We start from the raw sequence: 24,703 nt of genomic DNA on the forward strand, positions 1-24,703 counted from the left end.
TCTTGGTGATCACCCAATTCTAGAAAATGACCTAGAGGTGTTGGGGTTGAAGGCTGTGAATTTCCTCTGAGATTTTTGCACAAGTGAGGCAAGGGGTTAATTGAGACCCATCTCTTTGGAGCTCCTCAACGGAGAGTAGGATCGCAAGATCCGAACTTCAGGGAAAAATCCTCCTTGTCCATTCTGTGATGTTTCTGTGCTTGTATCTGTGATCCTGTTGCTTCTCTGTTTATCTGTGATTCATCTTGTGAGAGTTGGCTAAGTTTCTGGAAGTGAAATTTGAATTTCATCTGTGTACCTGAAAGTTCTAGGCTGTCTGAGCAGACCGGAAGTTCCGGTGTTCTACACCAGGAGGTTTCGGGCCTGTTGAATTTTACCGCTGCGATTTGTTTTTAAGTTTTTAGGCAATCCTATTCACCCCTCCTCTAGGCTACATCTGTGCGCATTCATTAGGCGCATGAGTAAGCCACCGTGCTGACTGACTTAATTCTGGTAAGAGTACCCATACTATGCATTTTGTACATTCTAAATATACAACATTAATCAACAACCAAGTCTTTGTTTCCTTTCATCCATTACTCGGGACGAGCAAAGGTTCAAGCTTGGGGGGTTTGTTGATGGTCGTTATCGACCAATTTCGACTGTCAATATTACCCAATGAAAGAAGACTAGCTATGCTTGCAATGCATAATTTCCGCAATAAAAAAAAACAAGGTATTGAATCACCAATAGTGGGCCCATGGGCATGTAACTTCGTCCATGTTAGGTGTGCCCCAATCTGGTGGAGCGCGACCCTAGAGCACCCTTGGTCGTCCTCCCACCTCTATAAATAGCTAGGTACCCCTTCAGGGTTTCTCGGCTTTTGTTTAAATTAAAATTTAGCCATTGCTACTTACTTGCAGCGCGCGTGTTGGCTAGATCCTCCGTATGCTTGTCTTCGAAACCCCAACTTATCGTGGGTATTTAATTCCTATTTGCAATATTAGATTACTTTTATCTTGTTCTTTCTTGTTTCTTCGATTTGCTTGCAGAAATAGGGTTGATCTGCATCGGCAAGATCAACAACCCACGGAGAGGTGTATCGATCGCTAAGGCACAAAACACAACGTCTTGTACGGTTGTAGTCGGGTCATCAATGTTTCTCCCAAATCGTAGTTATCATCAACTCACCGAAAGATCGGGCCAACAACAGCCGTTAGTGTCTAGTGCAGCTCAAGGTTTATCACTTCTTCTAGACACTGATGCACCGGATTTTACAGGGAACACTAAGCAGTTCAGGCTCGAACTTGGCTGGTTCCTACGGGAAGATTTCCATGATCAAGTGGTAGAGGTATGGAATAAGCCGGTGAAAGGGCGAAATGCTGTCCAAAGATGGAACAATAAGATGAGTGCCTAACGGTACCAACTAAAAGGCTGAGCAATGACACTAGTGGCTTTTATCAAATAGAGAAAGGAAATCTGCAACACACCATTGATACTCTTGATATCACCGTAGAAAGTCGTGTCCTAACTGATCTGGAAAGACATACGCTTGCTCAACCTTGATCGGTTGGCACACCTATTTGGAGAAGAAGAAACTAAATGGTATCAAAGGGCTAACTCGACCAGTGTTCTTCTTGGTGATAATAATACTAAATATTATCACTTGATTGCTAATGACAAACATAGGAAGAAACAAATTATTAGCCTAAACCAGGATGAATAAAAGATTGAGGGGAACGATGCTTTAAAAAATTACTTCACAAAATTCTATAAAAAGTTTGTTAGACCACCAGAAGTAAGTTCCCTTTCCCTAGATGATTCCAGATTAGATAACATCCCCAAGTGTCGGAGGCAGAAAATGATCTTATTATTGCCCTTTCTCCGAGGAGGAAGTAAGAGAGGCGATTTTTGGGATGGAAACAAATAAGGCGCCAGGTTAAGATGGCTTTCCAGCTGAATTTTAGCAAAAATTTTGGGATGTTCTCAAGCATGATTTGTTGCTTATGTTCAATGAATTTTATGCTGGAGTGTTCCCAATTTCTTAGCCTTAATTTTGGGATAATCACCTTGATACCCAAAGTAAAAGAGACTAACCGAATACAACAATTCAGACCGATAGACTTTTAGATGCCACTGAAGTTGCCACTAATAGAATCAATTCGGTGGCTGATCGTATAGTGAAACCAACTCAGACAGCCTTCATGAGGGAGCACAACATCGAACCGAAACAACGAAATACTAGTGCTCGATAGGAGCAAATTATGGTTAATCATGTCATTATAACGGAAAAGAAGCATTTCATAGTTAACCGTATCATTATAACGAACAAGGAAAAAGGTTATCGACTGTTTCACGAACGTTCGCGGACTAGACCCACCCTGATTACGTGGTGTCAGCCAGTGTCCAAAACAGCAAAATAAGCCCTCGTATGTCATTTGGCCTTGATTCGCACGCAGTACACAAGTTCGTGCATCAGTCTGTGCACTATTACATATATCTTGCGTCTTCAGGTACTGCTAACATAATTTACTCAATAAGCATGGGCCAGTCAGACATTCATCATGGTATGACGACAGTTTAGTTCATGCACAATATAAACTTTCGAAAGTATTTGTACAGTATATATAGTCATAGCTATTTCTTAAACTCTTAAGAAATGCAAATATATACAATATTTAAAGAGGCAGACAAAGGAGTATAAAAAAAGATGCTTCACTACACGATTGTCACAAGATGAAAAGTTCATCTTGCTCTCCATGGTAGATACAAGGAATTGCTTTGGTGCAGCTCCTGTCCTGCTAATGTAAATTGGAGTTTTTCATCTTATTAAGAGGAAATAAGGAAAATGCCATCGAAAAGATACAAGCTGCAAGATATCATCGCATGTGAGAATGGCATGCGGGGCCTGTCAATAACATATATGTTGGTATTTTCCAACTCCGTTATTTTTAGATGCCACCAAGCAAGCTGTCATTAATTACCACGTTCATATTCAGTATGTTTCCTAACTACACACTAGCACAAGTGTTGCAAATTTTATTTTCTCTATGTATACATAAAAAAATTGAAGAAATTACAGGGTAGACATATTCTATTCAAGCAAATTTTTTTTGATGAAAATCAATTTCATTTGCTAGATTTCAAAAAAACAAATACTCAGAAAATAGAGGACAAGTTCATTGTTCAGTAAGTATGTATTTTTCTTATCTATCCAATTAAGTTTGAATTTGGACTAGAAATTTTGTCCGTCTCTAGCTTGGGAATGTCTAGACCGAGTGGAAATGAAATTTGCAAAAAGTGTACCATTTCCACGTGATGCTTCCCCACTTAACTTCTTTAAATTGTCGGTTCAGTTACTCTTCTCCAGAAATTTTACATTTGTAAAAACTACCGGATGATCTTCAGCCTTCACATTATCAACAGTTCAAATGCTTAAAAGTATCCAGAAATATGCAGTTTATAGACAAGTCATTAGGGTAATGACTCACCGAAGTGATCTTCAATCAAGCCTCAGCTGTTTCTGGGAGTGTAATCAATCGGGATGCAGAATCGTATACCAATGAACTGCCACAACTGATAAACATACAAAGTAACCACATTAGTTAAAATATAAGATAGAATGCATCAGAAACCGAGTAGTAGATTTCAAATCCATACTTTGCACATTTCACACTGTTTCTTGCACCACCGCTAGGCACAGACAGTATAGTCCCAAAGAAGGAAAGATTTTCATTGCCACAGTTCGGGCACGGTCCCTAATTATCAAAAGATTTGTCATTTTGTACCATACTTAACATGCCAACGATGTATGATAAGACAATGAAAATACCTTCAAAATTAAAAAGTCCTTCACTATGGCACTCGTAATTGCCTGTGCTACCCAAAATATTAGAGGCAGTGCGGCAAACCATGTGAAGATGAAACTGAAAGGCTCTGGCAACTGCATCATTCATGAATGCAATCAGTAAATAACAATGTTTATTATCTAAAAAAATCAGTAAATAACAAAGTTTGTTTTATGGCATCAGATCCACTGTAAGGTTTGATGTAGAATTAGACAGTTTGTTCCAAAGGTGACATGTATGATATAGAATTACCGGAGTCTACCATGCTGAGTATTTCAAAAACAACATTGCTGTTTACTTTTAGATGGTTATCGTGGCACTGCTGTAATATTTATTTTCTGGAAAAATCCATACATGTACATGACATGGAAAGCACATATCAGGTATGACATCATCAATGGAAGCCCAACAGTTAAAACAATGGCGTTAATTGAACAAGGAAGATGGTTCGTGAACATATTTCTTATAGCTTGTTGGAAAATATGCAAGAAGAATAAAGCCAAGATCATTGAAGACTTTCAACTGACATTAGCAGGTTGGCAAAGAACAGTTAAAGATATTTCCCCACCCATTACTTCTATGGAAAGAAAACAAGCCTGCCCTCACCCTCCCCTCTTGTCTCCTATGCAAATTACAAATTTTGACCCCTCACTCCCTCCATCATATCACTCCTAACTCTCACTTCCTAGCTGGAATTACTGCCCCCCCCTTCATGCCTCTGTCTTAGTGCGCACTTAGGCCCATGCAGCAAACCAAGCCGAGCAGCCAAATCGTCATCTTTAATTGCCACCTGGCTCATTGATTACGGTAAAATAGAGGTATAAAGGTTATACCTAATTATGACTTTTCAAAGTCTATTCTAGCGAGTGAACAAATTATAGAACTATAATGTATATTTAGTTCTTTACATGTATAAAATCCTAAGGATATCATATACACTAGATATCTTAAAGGTGCTAGAGTCGCCGCAAGCCCACAGCATCAGATTTTGCAGAAAACCCCTCATTGTTTTGGTATTTGCAATCCAGTCCGCCTACTCAGAGCCGTTTGATTCTATGCTTTGGGCAACATCCATCCGTCCGTGCCTCCGCGTTGCGCGTCCTTACCGAGTCGTGGGAACGATGGGCGCAGAGTTTCCCACGTCACCATTTCGCTCGCCTCCCTCGAGTCGCTCGCTCTCATGGCGCCCAATCTCGATGGCGGCGGGTAGTGTTAGCCACCGCCGCGCACTCTCCACCTTCAGCTCGCACCTCCGCCTCCCTCCCCCCTCCCCAACCACCCGTGTTGCCTCTCCCTCTTCACCAGGCCATCGCCGCCGGGCATGCGCATGGGTGCCAGGCGATGGTAGAGGCGCTTCACCCATGTGTGTTCACGCCGGCGGCAGCCGTATTGGCTCCCAACCTGGGACCAAGGGAAATTGATGGAGAATGCCAAGGATTTAGGGTATTTAGGGTTTTCTCCATCGAGATTGCTATCCTAATTGCATTTTGGTATTTTGCTTAGAGTTCTTTCTCCTCTCATCTATTTTTTGTTGGCTGCATTCCTTCTACAATGGTGCGTGCTCATCTCGAGCTATTTAAGCGATTTCCAATTTGTTGATCTGTTCGTTTTGGGGACTTAAAGATTACTGATCCTACCGTTGCTTGCAGACCGACACCTAAATTAAATAGTTGATAGATTAAATCTATTTGGATGTTATCCCAGGCTTCATGGACAACAACGTCGCCTCGAGGAAATAAGCCTCCTCCGTCCCTCCATATGTATTTCCTCCTCTGCACTGTACTGCTTTGCTTTTCCTCATGCTTGCTGTGATGTGGATGTGTTGCTGCTGACCAATTCTATCTTATTATTGCAGTTTTCTTTTTTTGTTCATGCCGTTGCATTGCCTCTGAATCTTACTTTTTTTGCGGGGCCTCTGAATCTTACTTACTTTTCAGTGCTATATGCAGATTCAGTTACAGGACACATAGTCCCTGGAGATGAAACAAGGTATTTAGTACGTATTACATTAGCATTTAGGATTTACATAGCATCATTCACACCTGCTTAGCATAAGTTCCAGATAATATTTTATTATCCCCTTTGATGTTTAAGATGGTTGCCTCTTCAGTATCACATCTAGATCCATAGCAATTTCATTTCTATCTTTTTACTTCTCCATGCAGGGAAAATAGACTGCACCAAGCATAAGTTAATGTACATTCAGCATAAGAGAGTTAAGGCCACTACCTAGCTAGAGAAACCGAAGGTGGGGCTCTTTGTTGCCAACATAAGACCAACAAAATTTGGATGACTGCTTTCGATTTTGGTGCAGTAGTTTTGGTTAGCAACCATTGTATCATGTTTTCTTACAGTAAAGTCCCACATTAGTAGGTGGATAGGTGCTTCCGCGAGGGCTGTGAATGTTCTTTACTTCTGATTAAAGTGAAGTGGTATATTTGTGTAGGTGATGACAAAAGCTACAATTATTCAGCGCCGTCATTCTCTCCTGCAGGTGATGTATTATGCAGTTAACTGTTCGCTGTAATTTTACAGTGTCACTGCTCCCACTCTGCTTTTGAAAGCAATATGTCAATAATGGATTACATAAGGAAATGTTTATTGCATCTGTCAGCTAACATTACTTACGGTGTTAGGGACCTTTTGATTCATAGGAGTGGCAAAGAATTTTATAGGATTCAAATTCCAACGGATTTTTCTTCCTATGTTTCCCTTTGACTTACAGGATTATGTTCCTATGCTTCACTTTTATAGGAAAAATACTAAGTGGTATAACCTCTTTGTAAATTTTCCTTTGTTTTTCCTATGGCACTATCAAAGGGCTCCTATTATCTTTTCCTATGTTTTTTATTCCTGTAGGATTAAAGAAGCACATCAGTTTTATTCCTGGGTTTTTCCTATTTGTGTGCTTTGATCAAAGGGGCTTTAAGATGCTATGCAGCTATGCCATAAGCCACCCTTCCTTGTGTTATGACCTACTACTTCCTACTAGTAGTACATTTTTGGTATCCATATGGATATTTTCTTCATGATGGTTGTCTCTACTTAAAGCTATGCATTATTCAGACATGAAGATTAAGTGAAAAACAAGCCACTCCCAACTTAACTTTTGTTTGATGGATATGCTAGATAGAAACCTAGGTGTATTTTCTTGGTCTCTTAGGTCGTTGTGTCACACAATGTTGTTTGTTGATGAGCTTCCTATATATATTGTTAGGTCAATTATGTTACACAACAAGTTTGTTTGCGCTAATGTGAGATTACTAGGCTGACAGTCCTTAGATATAGATTTGGTTTGGTTATGGTGACAGTTTGGTTTTGGATGATTGGACTTTGTTTTATTTTTCCACAAGCCCAGCAATATGATATTAAGTAATGTTATTTAATATGCGAAGATTAGTGGCCATACCGAAACACATGCCGAAACGACATATTTTCCAAAACTGAATTGTCCTCCTATGAGTTACATTCAATTTCTCTTCCTTAAACGTGGGGTTTTATGTGTGCTCAGTGACTACCTCCATAGCATACTTGCTGATCCATATGTATCGTTGCTAAACAGTACTATGTATGGTGGTTTAATTTTAATGGTCGTAAATCTTGGTTTCCCAGTAAGTAGCTAGCTAGCATGATTTTGTCCCTTTTTTTGTTTCAATCATAGTTTACTCTTTTAACGGGCAACTTGTTTATAAACAAACAACTCACGGGGTGTTGGTCTTATGTCATTCTAGAATACTTTTCGGAGTTTAATAATATGACACAAAGGCTTTCCAAACGATGGCGATGCCTACGGATAATCATTTTCCTGCTGCTCTTACATATTTCTATATATTATATATTCTTTTATTTACTTATTTATTTTGACTGAGAAGAGCCGGAGACTGCGCTATATTTCAATATATATATTCTTCTTTTATGTTTAATCCATTTAGTTTGATGCTCCCACTCTTCAGTCGGTGCTGCTTTATAATGAAATTATTATGTGCATTATATCGTCCAACATAAGCATAACCATTTCATGTTTGCAGGACCAAAGCGCCATTCATACTGCTGTGCTTTTGTTGTGGATTGAACTAGCAGGAGAGAAGAATGCACATGAACTTATAAATGGAACATTTCCTGTAGCCACCAGTTTGATCTCACTAGAAAAAGGCAGCTACTTTATTTGTCCTATATATTAGTGTATTGTTTTTTAATCAATGTAAATGATCACTTACGGAGTACATGTATGCATTAATCACCTAATCGTCCTGTAATATTTTCTGTTTAATTTTTTCCCTGCACGGCGTAGCGCGCAAACCTTTTCTAGTATATATAACATCATCAGGATTTTATACATTATACATGTAAAGAACTAAAGATATATTATACCCATCCCATACATACCAGCACAAAACCAAAAAGAACATAATACCCTCACTTTATCAAATCTCAATGCAATTATACCCTACTTTCACAAATTACGATACAATGATTGCTTAAAAGTGGACTTATTTTGGGACAAATAGGAGGCAAAATGAACTTATTATGGGAAGGAAGAAGTATTAAGGTATATCATGAGAGAGGGCGCCACAGACCCTCGGGCTCATATGTCAGTGAGAAGTACTGCATGGATCTCAATTGGTATGAAGTACTGCATGGATCTCAATTGGTATATTATCTTGGATTTGTTAGAACTAACCTCAAGAAGATATGTGATCTCAAAACCTGTCAAATCATCCAGGAAGAAGAATCTGTGAAAAAGAAATGTAGATTAGATATAAACAAAGTATTTAGTACACACACAGAACTGCCAAAAACAATAATGATTCTTCATCAAAGTGAAAAATGACCATAAATCTGGTCAAGAAAAAATTTATTAAACATGGTGTAACGCAGAAAAAAAAATCTCTGACATCATGTCATATGATTCTCACAATGTTAGAGCTACAACTGCTGCTGGAACATTTAGCATGAACATCTTGAAGTAATCGACAGTCAAGTCACTGTAGACCTGCGAAAATTGCAAATTTGTTATTCCAGGATAGATTACCTAAACAACATCACATTAGCACCCAAAATAGTGATAATGTGAATAAGGTCATGTCTCTACAAAATAGTTCTCTAAGATAGACTTTTCTTGTTTTAATTTTGACACTAGATCATAGCTTGTTGTTGGAAATATTCTTATAGATATCTACATGGGGAAGCTCCCCATGTAGGGTGATGTGACCATGGCTACTATTGATACAATCGTCGCTCATATCAAGATTAAGTTGACCAATTTTTGAAATCCAATTCGGCCACCTGCTACAGTGTTGACTTCAAACGACCGCAAATGCGCATACAAGCTCTGTTTTGAGTCGATGGAAAGCTCTTGGAATCCTCTTTCCAACGGATCCAATCTCATCTCCAAATTCGTAGTAAGTCGTCGGCAAAATAGAGAAACAAGGTGTTGCGCCACCTGTCATGGGCCTTTGGGCTTGTAACTTTGTTTGGGACCCCGGCCCAAGTGGAGCCCATGTGGGGTGCGCCACAACCAGGTGGAGCACGACCCTAGGGACCCCTAGGTCGTGTTCTCACATTCTTAAATAGCTAGGTACCCCTTCAGAGTTTATAGGGTTTTGTTTAGATTAAAGTTTAGCTTCTACTTTGCCGTGTAATCCCGTGATCGGTTAGATCGCTGGTTTGCTCGTTCCGGAACCCCAACTTATCATTTGTATTTAATTCTTATTTACAATTCAGATTCCTTTTATCTTGTTCTTGTTCTTGCATGTTTCTTCGATTTGCTTGCAAGAATAAGGTTGATCTACACCGGCTAGATCAACAACCCACTGAAAGGTGTATCGATCACTAAGGCGCAACACAACAACATCTCGTATGGTTATAGTTGGGTCGTCAACGTTTCTTCCAAATCATAGTTATCTTCAACTCACCGAAAGTTCGGGCAAATCATAGCCGTGAGTGTCTCGAGTGGAGCTCAGGGTTTATCATAGGGGGGATTGGCTTTCGTGACCTTTCTTGGCCCCGGTTTCATGTGCTTCTTCTTAATTATAATACCCTAGGGAGGTCTTCCCCTTTGGGGCTGAGTTCTTCTAAGAGGCATAATTTAAAGAAAAAAGTACGAATTACCCCCTGAACTATAGCGGTTGACCGAATTACCTCCTTAAACTCAAATACCAGATATTACTTGTGTCTTATGCCCTTTGCATCACAGAGAAACTTTGTCTCACCTGTTCTTTCAATGCCCTTTTAGTAGAAAATGTTGGCAGGAGCTAGGAATATCTTAGACAATTGGTTTCTGATCTTAGAAAATGTTGGCAGAGAAATTGCGTGTTGGCACATTTGGAAGCAAAGGAATGGAATGATTTTCCAGAATATAGATCCTTCTTTTGACAGATGGTGGAATTCTTTCAAGTATGAAATTCTTCTACATATGTGTAGGATGAATGATGATCTTAGACAATTGGTTTCTGATTAGTTACAAACTTTATAGTTTCTATAGGGGGCTGTAGCCTTTTGTAATTTTTCTTTTTTCCCTGTAAATACTTTGTTGGCTTCTATAAAATACAGTACTGGGCCATTACCTGGTAGTATTCCTTTAAAAAAAAACCTATTTATACCGGACAAATAGCCCCTCCCCCCCAAGCACTATTTTGAGCGGTTTTGACTTGATCTAGCACACGTGGTGCCAACATGGCAATCCAGTCGGCAAAAAAAAAAAATAAAAAAAATTATTTGGGACCACATGTCATCTCTTTCCTTCCAACTATCCCCTCTGCATGCTCGTTCTCGCTCTCTCTCTCTCTCTATACCTGTGGCTGGAGAAGGAAGGCGGAGACCGGAGACGAAGCTTGATCGGGCGAATGCGAATCGACCCAAAGTTTAGGGCGCTGGCGAACTCGCGAGCCTCCGCACGACTCCAGCTTGACGGCGAGGTAGCTTGGAGGAGGTGACGATTCCCCCTAGGGATGGCGGCAGAGCATTGAGGTCCAGGCCCATGGCCATGGCCACCAGGTATTAACAACCAAATTTGGTAATATCTACATCGGAAAAGAGGATTAGATTGAAGAGGAATCAAAGGCGGAAATCGATCCTAGAACGAAGTGAAAATCGGCTGGAGTCCAAATCGGCTACAATTAGGATCGGCTGGGTCCGAGTTAGACTGGGTAAGCCGATACAGCCGATTCCACAATACGACTTGGTGTACGACATCGGATTGAGTTGATATGCTTCAAGATGATTGCCGCACATGGATAGAGTCCTGAGAAGGCAATTGTATCTATTAATTAGGATATTTTATGTAATTTCTTTAGAGATATGTTTAGAGCAAAAGTCTGCTGTAAAGACTTATGGTATCTTAGAGTTTGTTAGAGATAAGAGTCGTGTCCGATATGGACATAGTTTCTAATTTTCGGGTGTAAATAGACCCCAAACCCCGTGTAATCAATTAACACACACATTCAATACAATTTCGGCGCATCGCCACCCTTTTGCTTTAGTTTTATTTCGACGAGTTCTTGCTTTCGGGTTGAGCTGCATCGGTTTCGATCTTCAACAAGAAGTAAAACTTGTTATGACGGCTTGTATTCTCGGGATTAGTGCTTCCATCTTTATGATACTCTAATCTCGTTTATGTAATTCGTCGAGTTATCATATATCTTACATAATCTCCAGCAATATCGCTATTTAACCTACAATCGGCTAACATTTGGCGGTAGAGGGCAGCTGATTAGGTTAAACATCGACGTTGATTTAGATTATATAAGATATTCACCACTCTATGAAACTTCCAGCGGCTTAATTGTCTAGATATTGTTCCTCTTTTCATACTTAATGCTGCATCAGTTGAGTTTGATCTATTAAGTCGTGCTTAGAATATCAATCTCTAGCCTGCCTTCTGGTTGCCGATTAGGGTAGCATCAGGGTTTCAGCCGATCTTATCTGATTTAACTATATTTGCTCTATATGCTTCATGGATACGTTAAATCTGCCCTTTATGTCAAGATTTTATTGCATCTAAGTATATTAAGCTTCTGTTTGGTATATTCTGCTTGTTTTAATATCTTAACATAGAGTTGTATCGGAGTATTAGCCGATACATGCTAGATCTATCTGATCGGCTATGCTATGAACATATATAGTCTAGTTGTTAATATATATTTCGATCTAAGTGATTTATACTGTCTCGGCATGGCAACAGATCTATCCCAATCACTTGATTTAAGTATATATCGACATCAGGATTATACATTGTTAATATCTACAGCCGATCGAGTAGATTTAGTTCTTTATTACCTATTTATAATCGCCGATCGATTTATATATGACATCGGCTCAAAGATAAATGATATGTCATCGGCACTTAGCCGATCGACTATCGTTTATAGGTTTAACCGTGGTTTCTTTGTCGTTATTTCTTGTTGATTGCAGGGTCAAATCAACTGGCACACTAGCATACCCAAAGGCGAGTTTTGGACCTGCACTGGAGTTAAGCAGATCTCCCAGGCCTCGTGTTTTCCGTCAACACCAGGCTGCCTTTCGATGGCATGTTCTCAGATGAAGGTGCCAGCGCCAGCGCCATCATGCTCGACGCGTTGCTTTCCGTCGCCACATTCTTGGATGGCAGTAAGACGACCTCGCCCATGCTTGCCGTGTGTTGACGGTCCTTAAATCATAATATTTGACCGTCAATACTTGCATATAATGAAATAAAATATGGTATCCAACTTAGTGGTAGGGTTTATTACTAATCATTTCCACTAGTGTTGGTGAAATATGTGTATGCAGGTATTTTGAGGAGAAAACACATCCGTCATGCGACATAATGCACCTCCGCGCATTCAGGACACGTTTACACGGATTGGAGGGCCCATATGTCAACTAAAACCACTTAGAATTGGGCTAAAACATTGTGCAAGATGTTGGGGGCCCAAAAAGCTACCTACCGACCAAAGGAGAGGCCAGGAGGACGGATTTTTGGTTCGGCCGAACCACTAGTTCGGCCAAACCAATCCTGGCGCCTCCCGCCATCTGGCTTCACGTGGATGGCTTGGATTCCTCCCCTATGGCGGTTGCAGGGTGTTTTGTTCATTTCCCATACCCTTAACCGTCATTTGGAGCCTAGATAAGCAGGTCTTCACTTTCATTCCAACACACACAACTTTGAGCTGAATTACAAGAGGCTCTATTGTATCTTTTGTACATTAGAATAAGGTAGAGAGTGAGGGGAAGCTCTGGAGGAGTGCCCGGAAGGTTTGGCGCTCTCTCCGACTTCTACCTCGACGAGTGTAGCTTCCTAGGAGGAATTCTGGAGGAGTACCGGAGCTGTCGGTACACTCTGCTCCGGGTTCGGAGAACTTCTTCTATAAAGTAAGCATTCGTGTTCTTTTCTTATGTTATTTAATTATTTAGTCTGAGTAAGATAGATTTCCATCTTTGCGGGTTTATTGTTTAGTATTTATACTAAGTGCTCTAGTACTAGGACTCTGGATAAAGAAGGAAGTTTCTGCGCAAGTATTAGAGTAGTAATTAATAACTTAGGCATGATGTCTAGGTTAGAGATTACCTTTGTTTGTTGCGTATCCCACGGATTTGTCAGAGGTAGGCGGCAGGCGGTGACAGCCCTGAATCCAGTCCTAGTAATCCTCCACGTTCGGATACATCATAGAGCTATAGCCGGAACCACGCTGGCAAACTAGCAGGGGTCGGTGCCCGAAGCAACAGATAGGGAATTACCTTCAACTTAGCTCAGATAATTAAAACCAATAGAAAGACCTCTCTAGCCTAGCCTACCTATCATCAGTTGTTGTCCTTGGATCGTCTTAGCCTTAGGTAGATTACACACGTTCCCTGTGTTTGATATCCTTTAGGGGTCACCTGTCACACCTGAAATTTCGTTTCAGGATTTATAAATTATTAATAGAATTTATATTAAATGTTCATTAATTTACAAGTGAAGTTAAATGTGGGAAATAAAATTTCCTAAATATAAAGCATGGTTGGATTTAATTTTTATTAAATTCTCCATGATTAATTATACTCTCTGGAATTTTCTCGGATTTTTCAAAGCTCAATTCTTAATTTTAATAATACAAAGAACAGTTTAGCAATTATTTAAATAATAAATTAATCATTAAATGATCTGGATATTATTATATTAAATACTTTGAGTGTCCAAATATGTTCAAGATTTTTCTTGGAATTATTTGAGCATTAGAAGTATTTTTAACAATTGAAAGATCATCTCATTGGTTAATTTATTTGGAAAAGCAATAAAATCATCCTTCCTAGTCTTGGGCCGAATTCAGCCCATTCCCTCCCTTTCCTCTCAGCCCGGCCGAAAGTCTGTTTTGCCTCTCCCGCGCTACAGTACTCCATCTTCCTCCTCCAGCCGACTGTCTCCCGTGCCGTGTACAGTGCCGCCGATCCCCTTCCAAAATCCGGCCACCTCGTTGCTCCTTTTTCCAAATTAGTTGCGGGAATGGAATCCTCTCAATCTCCTCTTCCTTTTCCCCAAGAAATCCCCAAATGTTTCTATGGAAATCCTTTCCAATTTCGCGGTTCAATCTTTCCTTTTCCCGGCGAAGATCCTAAACTTTCCCGAGTTTTTCCCGTCGTTGTGTGCTTGATCCCGAGCTCCCGTGCCTATATAAAGGACCCCCTAGTCGTCCTCTACCTATCCCCTCAAGTCCCGTCCGCCGTCGTCGCCGGAATCGCTCTCCCCGCGCTCGCCTTCTCTCTCCACCTCCGGCCGCTGCTCCAGCAGCCCTGCGCCGTCGCTGTGGTCGTCGCCTTCGGTCGCCGCTGCCGCGGTTGGGTTTGCAAGGAGGAGAAGAAGACCGGCCTCCACTTCCCCGTCGCCGAAGACCTCTGGAAGTACCTGGCTGACGTGAATCCAAGCTTCGCCGCCGCCGGCCGCTGGTCCAGCCGCACCTCGCCGTCGCCTCGGCCGTCGCCCTCCTGTGCCGCCACCTCTCTTGGCTCCGCAACGTCAAGAGCAAGCCCGGCAGCCGGTTCCCTTGCGTCGAAGACCCCGGGAAGCCTGTCGTCGCCGTCAACTCGAAGTTCGCCGTCGCGTTTTGATCTCCGGCAAGGCCTTGCTGCTCCTTCCGTCATCGCCAAGCTTCGCCGCAGCCTCCCTCGGCATCGCAGCTGCGAAGTGAACCCCGTCCACCCCTCTGTTGCCTCCGTTCGTCGCCGGAAAATCGTCGCCGCCGTGGACAGTACCTCGCCGCCCTTCGAAGCTCGTCGCCGGCCATCTTCCGTCGCCGTCTGTCGTCGCGTAAGTGTTGGTAAGGACCGTCGCCTTGCGCTCTTCCTCCCGGTGCCCTCCATTTGCATTATTGTGCCATGGTTCGCCGGCAACCGCGCTCCTATGTTGTTCACCGGTGTAGTTTATCCCTAGGGTCTTAATCCAATCTAACCTAATCCGATGTCTGTCTAGCGTAGTCGTCGTCTCCGTGTGTTGCCGCCAGGTGGCCTTCATCATCTCTCCCTCTCCGATCATTTTGGTTCGGTGAGACTTCTATTCGTGTTCCCTCGGTTTAGGTTTTAATCTCTCATTTGTGTCGTCGAGTAGCCACGTTGTCGCTGCCACACCGCCGTGCGGCGCTTAGCTGCTGCCTTAGTGTGCGCTAGCCGCCTAGCCGCCGCCGTGTCGCTCCCTGCCTCAGTCGTGCTGTTGCGCCGTGCCGCTTTGCCGTTGCCGACCAAGCCACGTTGCCGCTGCTGCTCGTGGCTCGTGTTGCGATGTCACCGCTGCCGCCAGCGCCTTGTTGCCGTGCCGTCGCTGTTGTGCCGTGTCGCAGCTGTGTGCCGCTTAAACCTAGCCGCCGCTTTAGCCGTTGCTCGGTAATCAAGTTGTCTAGCCGTAGGTGCATCCCTAGGTTCCTATCGGCCTATCGTTTGCCGTACCGGGGCTTTACCGTGAATCGTGTCTAGCCCACCGGTTTAGCCGCAGCCGTTGTTGAGTCGTTCGCTCGTTCGTTCGAACGAGGTGTTCCCCGTGCTTCGTTCGTTCGTCCGTGTGGAGTCGTCCTTTAGTTTAGAGCTGTTCAGAGCCGCCGGTTCCGTTCGCCGGTTTCGGTTGATCATTTGGATGATCCCATGTCACGTAGAATTGACTCGTTGAGTCGGTATCTCATGAGGCCCGCTTGCTGGATCGACCCAAGCCATCCGATATTGGTCAACTCTTGGTCAAGATTAATCTCAGCCGTCAAAATTTGATATAAATCCGTTCTCTCTTTTCAGTGGCATATTATTTCTTTTTAATATATGTCATCTACCAAATATAATCTAATCTTTTTCCGGAGGTTGTTTGAATATTTTATCTCAGTTATAAATCATTTGTAAATGATTTAATTAATTTGGAATAGTCTTTTCTTTAATAGGTTTAATTGGAATTAAATCTTGTAAAATTCGTAACTAATTCATATGAAGTCAGAATGAGGCCGTTCAAGTCTCATAATTCATCTAAAATCATGATCTACATGTTTGTTTACTTTTATGTACTGTTTATTTGGTTTTTATTAGTCTTTCTCCTCGTTTTTGCGTGTTAGCTTGTCGTTTCCGTCGTTTCGAAGGTTCGCAAGTGCGTTGGAAGTGTTCCAGAAGACTTATTGAAGACCGAGTATTGCAAGGCAAGTCACACAGATCCCAAACACAATTCCTTTGAGCATGTTGATCCTATATTTAAATTCTCTATTTATTTCAACTGTGCATTTATTTTCGAATGTCATCGGGTGGTGAGCCTTTCCCATTTAATTATGGCCGAAGATGACTTTATTTTCCTATGGGTTATAATTTGATTAGCTAGAACCTTATATATTGGTTTGGTTCAGCTAGATGCTTATAATAGATGCTTAGCCATGCTTAGAAACAATAGCTCACTAATGGGATAAATCATGTTTCACTATCACTTGTGGATATTTAATGGAAGCTCATGATGGTCAATCGTGATTGGTTAATTAATTACTTGCCAATTAAAACTTGATAATGGTGGGTTGTGAGCACATGGTTTTGATGGTCGTGCTCATGACAATTAAGGACCGGTTCATGAGTTTCGGTTGTGAAACATTAACCGTGCCAACCACAAGCCAACGTGGGCAACGGCTTTACCTTTTGTATAGCATGGTTCATTGCGGAGCACCAGACTGAGAAGTGGCGGAGATAAGCCCACGGGGGTCGCTGGGGAGTCCATGCCTTGTTTATAAGGAGGTGATTATGATCCAGGAACGGTGCACTGCTTTGAGTTGTTGTGCGAGGGGTACTGTCACAGCTCCTTTCCGAGGTACCGTGGTGGTATCGAGGCGCATGGTGACATGTTGTGGGGCTGTGTCTTGTGGGTACAGTGGTACACCTCTGGCTAGAGTAAAACTATTCGAATAGCCGTGCCCGCGGTTATGGGCGGGTCTAACAATGTCTTTCGTGATTAGTCTCACACTTCTCACCATAATAAATGATGCTATAACTGGTAATAATTTGATTAGCTCCTAGTTTGGAATGGTACATTCCTGGTTTGGAGATAGGTCTGTACAGCCGGGTATGGTTGTTCAGGATGGTTGGGCCTGTGCAGCATGGGTATGCTGTACAGTGTTGATTAATATTGATGATTAATTACTCTACTGTTTTACAATTCTCAAATGTTTGTTAAATGCTGTTTTCGCAAATGAACCCTATATTATTCCATTCTTTGGTATCCTTGTGCACTTGCATATTTGCTGTGTGGCTTGCTGAGTATGTCATATGCTCACCTTGCAATAATCAATCAAACCTCAGGTGAAGACAAGTTGCGATGGAGAAGACGTTTGGCTTATACCCCAGTTGAGCTGCCTGTGGGAGTGGAGCCGGAGCTTCGCTAGATTTTATTTTTCCGCTGCAGTTTTCTTCCTGGTGAGGCCTAAGTGCCTCTTATGTAAGTATTTATTGCTTTAGTTCTTTTGATGAATCTGTATATTAAATTGTCAATTTGTGTACCTCGGCTGATTCCTGGACGAGGATTTCATACACAAATTAGTTCGGAAATTACTAGTGAATTTCCGGGCGTGACATCACCCAAGGTGAAGTGCTACAGCGGTATTCCGTACGCTTGCAAATTTATCTGTGGTCGTAAGAAATACCAACATCGTGCTGCTCTCCGATGCCATATTGATGCGAACCCGCTAGGGTTTGTGGCCCGATCTTTCGATGAGAGGTAAGGGATAACTCGATTGGATGAAGACGACGTTCACGGCCCGACTACAACCGTCCAAAGACGCTGCGCCTTAGCAACCGATACACCGTCTCCTATGGTCGCCGCGAACTTGTGGTGCGTGTCAACCCGGCCACGAGGGCACTCGTCCTGCAAGCAATCGAAGAACAAGCAAGAACAAGTAGGACAAGCACTGAAATTGCTAGATAAAGATGAAAGTTTCGCTATCAAACACAATATGGTGGGGTTCCGATTACAGGCAGACGGGCGGTTTAGCCAACACGCGCGCTGCGAGCCGGTAGCAAGTAGCTATCTCTATCATCAAAACCCGCCTGTTCTTGGCGGCGACTAGAGGTATAAGAAGAGGGGAAGAACGACCATAGGGTCGTGCTCCAACCCTAGGACGCGCCCCTAATGGGCCCAACTTGGATACACAGCCCATTGGGCCAAAAGAGGTGACGCAGCACCATGGACAGAAAACAGTCGGGAGTAAAATGACAATTGCGGCCGCTCCAGAAGAGATATGGACATGTGGCTGGATCCATTTGAAAGTAGACTTGATAAGCTTTCCATGAAGTACTTGCACGCCCAAATCGGAGTTCACATGAAGTCGTGGCGGCCGTCAGAAGTTGGCGCTGCCCTGCAGTCCGAATCCACCCCGCGCGAATCCTCTTCCCTTTGGATCCTCTCCATCGTTCCTGAGTAAAACACGAGTGCACGCGTCTCCGGGGTATAAAGACGAGGAATATGAACTCAAGAAAGAACTCACCTGATAATTTAGTTGACGTGCACGAGCGCGGGTAATAGGACCATCATGCTGTACATGGGGGGACGTGGATGTATCGACGGTGTTGATGTCCTCATCACATATCGTCGAGCAGCGGCGCCTGTAGCATCAGGAGGGGTTGGTTGGTGCCATGGTTTGTAGACAGCACCTGCGTGTCGATGCCCAAGGCCACGGCGAGAGCGCGGTACGCATGTGCCTTCTAGGCCTTGGCTTCTACAAACAGGCGCTCCGTCGTCGCGCACGCCGCGATAGCCACCTTCCTCAGGACAGCCAACAAGATCCGTGAGGCCAAGAGCATGATCTGTGTTGGAGTGTATAAAATGAATTGCCCGCCTTTTCCTATCAGCTTAGACTTTTAGGTGCAACTAGCTGGTGCAGGTAACTTAATATGGTATCAGAGCCAGAGGTCTCGAGTTCGAATCCTGGCTAGCGCGCAATTAAATAAAATAATTGCAGCCCACCCCAATATTCCACGCTTGAGACTTGAGGGGGTCTCGCGTGAGGGGGAGTATTGGAGTGTATAAAGTGAATTGCCGCCTTTCCCTATCAGCTTAGGCTTTTAGGTGCAACTAGCTGGTGCATGTAACTTAATATGGTATCAGAGCCAGAGGTCTCGAGTTCGAATCCTGGCTGGCGCGCAATTAAATAAAATAATTGCAGCCCACTCCAATATTCCACGCTTGAGACTTGAGGGGGTCTCGCGTGAGAGGGAGTGTTGGAGTGTATAAGGTGAATTGCCCGCCTTTTCCTATCAGCTTAGGCTTTTAGGTGTAACTGGCTGGTGCATGCAACTTAATATGGTATCAGAGCCAGAGGTCTCGAGTTTCGAATCCTGGCTAGCGCGCAATTAAATAAAATAATTGCAGCCCACTCCAATATTCCACGCTTGAGACTTGAGGGGGAGTGTTGGAGTGTATAAAGTGAATTGCCCGCCTTTCCCTATCAGTTTAGACTTTAGGTTCAACTGGCTGGTGCTTGCTGGTGCATGCAACTTAATAATCCGCGTCGCGTGTATGTTGAGCAAGGCGTTGCCGCCGCAGGTGCTGGTAGCCAGCGGTGAGTGGCGACGCGTACGGTGCACAGGAAGCGCCAGCCATGCGTGGCCGCGATGCAGGCGCCGCAGACGAGCTCGAGTTTGCTTGGGCAGGGCACCGGCGGAAGAGGCCGGGTGGAAGAGGCCGCAAGCGGCGGTGCGAGCTCGTCCTCTCCGGCTTACCTCTTTGCGGCGGCAGCGCAGTACCATGCATGCCGTCGAGGGCGCCGATCCGCAAGAGCACGAAGTGCCTGGTGTTTGTCGTCGTTGTTCGTGAGCTTGCCTCCTGTGGACATTGGGCTTGCTGGGGCTAACCGTGTTGCTGCTCTTGCTGCTATCCACAAGGCCGGCCACGACGACAACGCTGCGCGGGAGGTTCCGCGACCACAACCACGACGCTTTCTCCATGCGCCTCGCCGGCTACGACGGAATGACTCGAGAGAGGAAGAGTGAGTGTGTGTGTGTGAGAGAGAGGAAGAGGGGAAAGAGGAGGTGAGAGAGTATCACATGTGGGCCCCACCATTTTAAAAAATAAATATGCGGATTAGATTGCCATGTGTATGCCACGTAGGACAAAACCGCTCTGGATTGGATCGAGGGGGGGGGGGTAATTTGTCCGGTATTGAAAGTTTAGGGTGAATGATGTCTGGTTTTCGAGTTTAGGTGAGGGGGGGTGTAATTCGGTCGACCGCGATAGTTCGGAAGGGGGATAATTCGTACTTTTTCCTAATTTAAACACAATACTTTTTGTTAACCAGATGATTGAAGCATACTTATCAAAATGGAAATTGCTTACCATACTTTTCATTTTCAACAGTTTTTATTCCACAGCCATGGGCTGCCATTTGGCTAACTACTTTTTAGAGCTGCTAAACTGAAACTTTATGATTGTAAATTTCCCATATCTGTTATGTTTCAATAGATTAATGTAATTATGTAATTACTAAACTGCAGTTTCCAAAAAAAAATGAACTAGTATAATAAAACCAAATAAGTCGATCCCAACCTTTCGACTCTGAAGACTACATCTTGGACCTTCTTGTACGATTTCACTTCCCTCTTTCTGGCCAAGAGAAAAAAAAATAATAACAGATTGACATGTAAGTTCAGTCTCGGATTTACATTACTGCTACAATGTATGGTTTCATCTTTAAATCTCATTTACACAGAAGCTAACTGGCAACCAAATATCATGATAGAAATTACTAAAATATACCATTTAACTCATGTTTTTTATAAGGCAACATTAGCATCATTATCATGCTACAGCACTGAGAAAAATCTATCATTGATATTAAATAATAAGGTAGAATATCATTAATTTTTTACAGCACTTAACATTACACATTGTAGCAAGTATAAGGTTACTAGGGACGAGAAAGACCAACCCTTAATCTCAGCTTTAGTTCATCGAATTCAGCATCTGTCATAATGGGGTTGCCAGACACATATGCCATTGATGCTTCCAAAAGTCTTTGCTCATCAGAGCAAGTTTAATAGTATAGCCCACTGCTAGCTACAATTCATTTATAGCCAATCTAATAGCCAATTAATATAATAGTTATACTATTAATATATGACCCCACCTATCATACACACATTTCGTCTTAGAGTCCGCGCTGCAGCTGGCTACAGATCTGTAGCCCGCTGCTCTTATCTCTCATCTTTTATCCCATTAAAATATGTTTACAGCTGGCTAATAGCCTGCTATTGTACCTGCTCTCAGGGCCTAACAAAAAAACTATTAAATAAAAAGCAATGATTAAGCATTAACATGACAACATTAGCATCGCTGAATTAAAAAACCTCTCCTAGTATTTTTTTTATTTACAAATTGGACACAAACATTCCTCTGTTTGCAGTTCATCCATTTTCCTGTCGCTCCTGCTGTTCTAATGTTATTGGAGAAACTCAAAAAAATATGAAAAAATATATATATCTACACACACACAGTTGTCGACAATTTTAATGTTGAAAAGCATCCAGATGTTTGTTGCTCCAAATTATTATGCTCTAGAGCTAAGAACGAGCAAACAAGAATGGGAGAACAGGGATCTGTTATCACTTGGTATCGCTTATCGGGAGCCTGCCTGCATACACATAGCCAGGTGAAGTGTGCAGTGTTGATAAGAATGCTTACAATCATTTTCTCTTTTTCCTGAAAATTAGCAGGGATGTCTCGCATTCACTTAATGATGGAGATATGTTGCCTTAAGAATTGAGCTTCCAATGTAACTTGCATTGGGTGGACATAATATGACGGTGCCAATCCAGCGAACGCTATCACAAACTCACTGTCCTCTATCGAACACAAGGCGATATGGTGAACTATATCCAGAACACAAGGTATTAGTGCTGCGATAAGACGACCACTTTTATGTTTCTCTTCCATTGCGATATATAGGAAAAACGCGGATGGGTAAATCGCCACGATCCACAACTTAGTACACCATGATCGGTTCTCAGTGTGTGCCATCCCACACGGCCCGATCACGGCGCACGACACGACATGCACAACTGCTCACCACGCAACCGGACAGCCAGAAAATGATAGTAGCAGCTAAATGAGCTACAAGAATATAGATAGGATTATCTCTGAATTTCCAACAATAATCTTTTCTTTTCAGCGGCGTGCACACTTATAGTGTACAGCTAGAAGAAAAGGAATATTTTATACCACTTACTTAGCATCACAACGCTGCTTCCTTCCCACATAAGCTCCTCCTTGAGGTTATCGAACACCTCGTTCGATATTACGGCCTTCTTGTCGTAATAAAAGGCCTAAAGAAGAAGGAAAAGAGGAATCTAATCGGGTTAAATTGTGACTCAATTGACTTGTGAGTATATAGTATGTATGGTAGGAGGTAGCCGGATTCAACAAGAGGGAAGGGCAGGGCACGGGCCTGCAGCGCCTGGAGAGAAACTCCTGCTCCATCTCCCCAATGGTCTTCTTCTCCTTCCGGTTGATGCTACAATAGGGGAGCACGTTGCTGTCGACTACATCGTCTTCACTTTCTTGTTGTTGCTGCTGTTGCACTCCTCCTTGCTGATCAGCAGCATGGGCGGCCCAAACCCGGTGACGGAATCTCCAGCCCTGACAGTTGGACCAACCGCACGCCGAAGATGACGTTGTGATGTGGTACCGGCACCTCGAGGAGGAGCATGTGGATGCCGCGGCGGCAGCGGGAAGCACCGGGCGGGGTAGGAGCGAGGCCATGTGTGAAATCATTGTCATGATCAATATTTGTGATGAACAATTGGCTATGCAAATGATTTAATCAAAGAATTGGTTTGAGAGTTTGTGTGAATGTTGGTGTGAGTGCGTGTGACTAATGTGGGTCAGGTTGTGATATCTGTGTCTAGAAACGGTTGTTTTGTCTGATTGTGTGCAGGTGACTTAAGGTCAGTCTTGGTCAATGGTGAGGACCGGGACTATGCTCAGGGAGGAGCAGAGATCTATTGCGGTCGGGATACCATGTGAGAAGGTGACTAGAGTCTGGATTCTTGGATGTCAACTTCGGTCAACGGTGGAGATCGGGACTAGACTCAGGGAGGAGTTGAGGTCCAGACGGTTAAGGATACCGGGTGACGAAGTTGGATACAAGATGGCATACGGTGGATGGACATCGTGTGGGAGAGATCTTCGCAACAGGCTTCACGAGGTGTGCGTGAAAGTGCCGGTGTTCGCCAAGGGAATTGTAAAGTTGGAGTAGTATATGGTGCTACAGTACACGAGGTACTGTAGCGTGCAGATATGCATGCATGTACGGTGCTGTACATGTATGTGTGATCGATACATGCATGGTGAAGCATGTATGTGTGCATGACTGGTTGGCCGAGCAGCAGGAGAGCGGCTCGGTGGGCTTCGGTGGCTGTTGGCGGCATGCCAAGTCGGCCCAGGAGAAGCAAGGGCCCAGCTGGCAGCGAGTCGGAGACGGTCACGCGTGGACGTCAGCTTGGGAGCGAATCCGTTTTGGATTTCTGGTGTGGCCGGTTGTTTGCTGCACGTTTGGAAATTGTAAAACGTATGGAATCTGAAGGATGGAGTCCTATTGTGTATAGGAGTTCTACACCTACTTTGAGTAGGGGTTTTTGTGGTATAAATAGAGAGGGAGCGTGAGGCTTCCTGTATCACTTTAGAGAGCAATAGAGTTGAGTTTTGGTTTAGGGTTTCGAGTTTAGTCGAAATTTTTGTAAGGAGTGCTGTTGTTGCACTTTGTAAATACAGAGAGAAGTAATAAAGTTGTCATCCACTTTAAGAGTTCTTCGATTTGTGTTTCACCGGGTTTCGGCGGTCTAACCGGCAACTCACCGGTGGTCAGACCGGCAGCATTGCGGCGGTCAGACCAGCGGGAGCGAGGCGGTCAGACCGGCGGCGGCGACAGGTGCGGCAGGCGACTTTGGCGGTCAGACCGGAGATTCAACACCGGTCAGACCGGCGGCACCCATTCGGTCAGACCGGCAGATTAATCTCGGTCAGATCGACTTCCATCGATTTCGATGGTAACTTTTATTTCCACTAAAAGTTTTCGGTTAATGCACGCGACGCCGGCCAGGCCAGCAGCTAGGTAGGCGAGGCAACAGGTGCTGGTAGTACGAGAGAGCGGCAACCGTCATGGCAACGGGGAAGCGGCCGGATCCTTGCGTGCGTGCGCCGTGCGCGTGTGCGGGAGATGCGGTCATGCGAAAGTGGATAAGGTGGTGGTGGTTTTGGTGAACGGGGAGCGATGTGTGGTGGTCTGGCACTCTGGCGGATGAGCGCCAACCCCCGGTTTACCAATTGTTCCCGAGGCAAGAACCGGGGGGTTTTTCTTTGAGTAGGTTTTAAGTAGAAAAGACCGTGTTCAGGCATATGATTCTGGATAAAATCCGTAAATATATAACTA

At 43.5% G+C, this 24,703-nt stretch overlaps 1 long non-coding RNA gene and 1 pseudogene across 3 annotated transcripts; one reads left to right on the top strand and one right to left on the bottom strand.

The window, feature by feature from the left end:
• Positions 1–2,699: 2,699 nt before the first annotated feature.
• On the bottom strand, positions 2,700–23,034 carry LOC127782496 (PGR5-like protein 1B, chloroplastic; annotated as a pseudogene).
• LOC127782497 (uncharacterized) lies at positions 4,974–8,104 on the top strand. 3 transcript variants are annotated; one of them, XR_008019186.1, is made up of 4 exons: positions 4,974–5,816; positions 5,993–6,075; positions 6,274–6,321; positions 7,856–8,104. It is a non-coding gene; the product is annotated as an uncharacterized LOC127782497 (long non-coding RNA). The 3 variants fall into 3 exon arrangements; XR_008019187.1 differs by having other exon boundaries at positions 5,993–6,321; XR_008019185.1 differs by having other exon boundaries at positions 5,993–8,104.
• Positions 23,035–24,703: the final 1,669 nt, after the last annotated feature.

This window comes from Oryza glaberrima, chromosome 8, assembly GCF_000147395.1.
Source record: "Oryza glaberrima chromosome 8, OglaRS2, whole genome shotgun sequence".
NCBI lineage: Eukaryota > Viridiplantae > Streptophyta > Magnoliopsida > Poales > Poaceae > Oryza > Oryza glaberrima.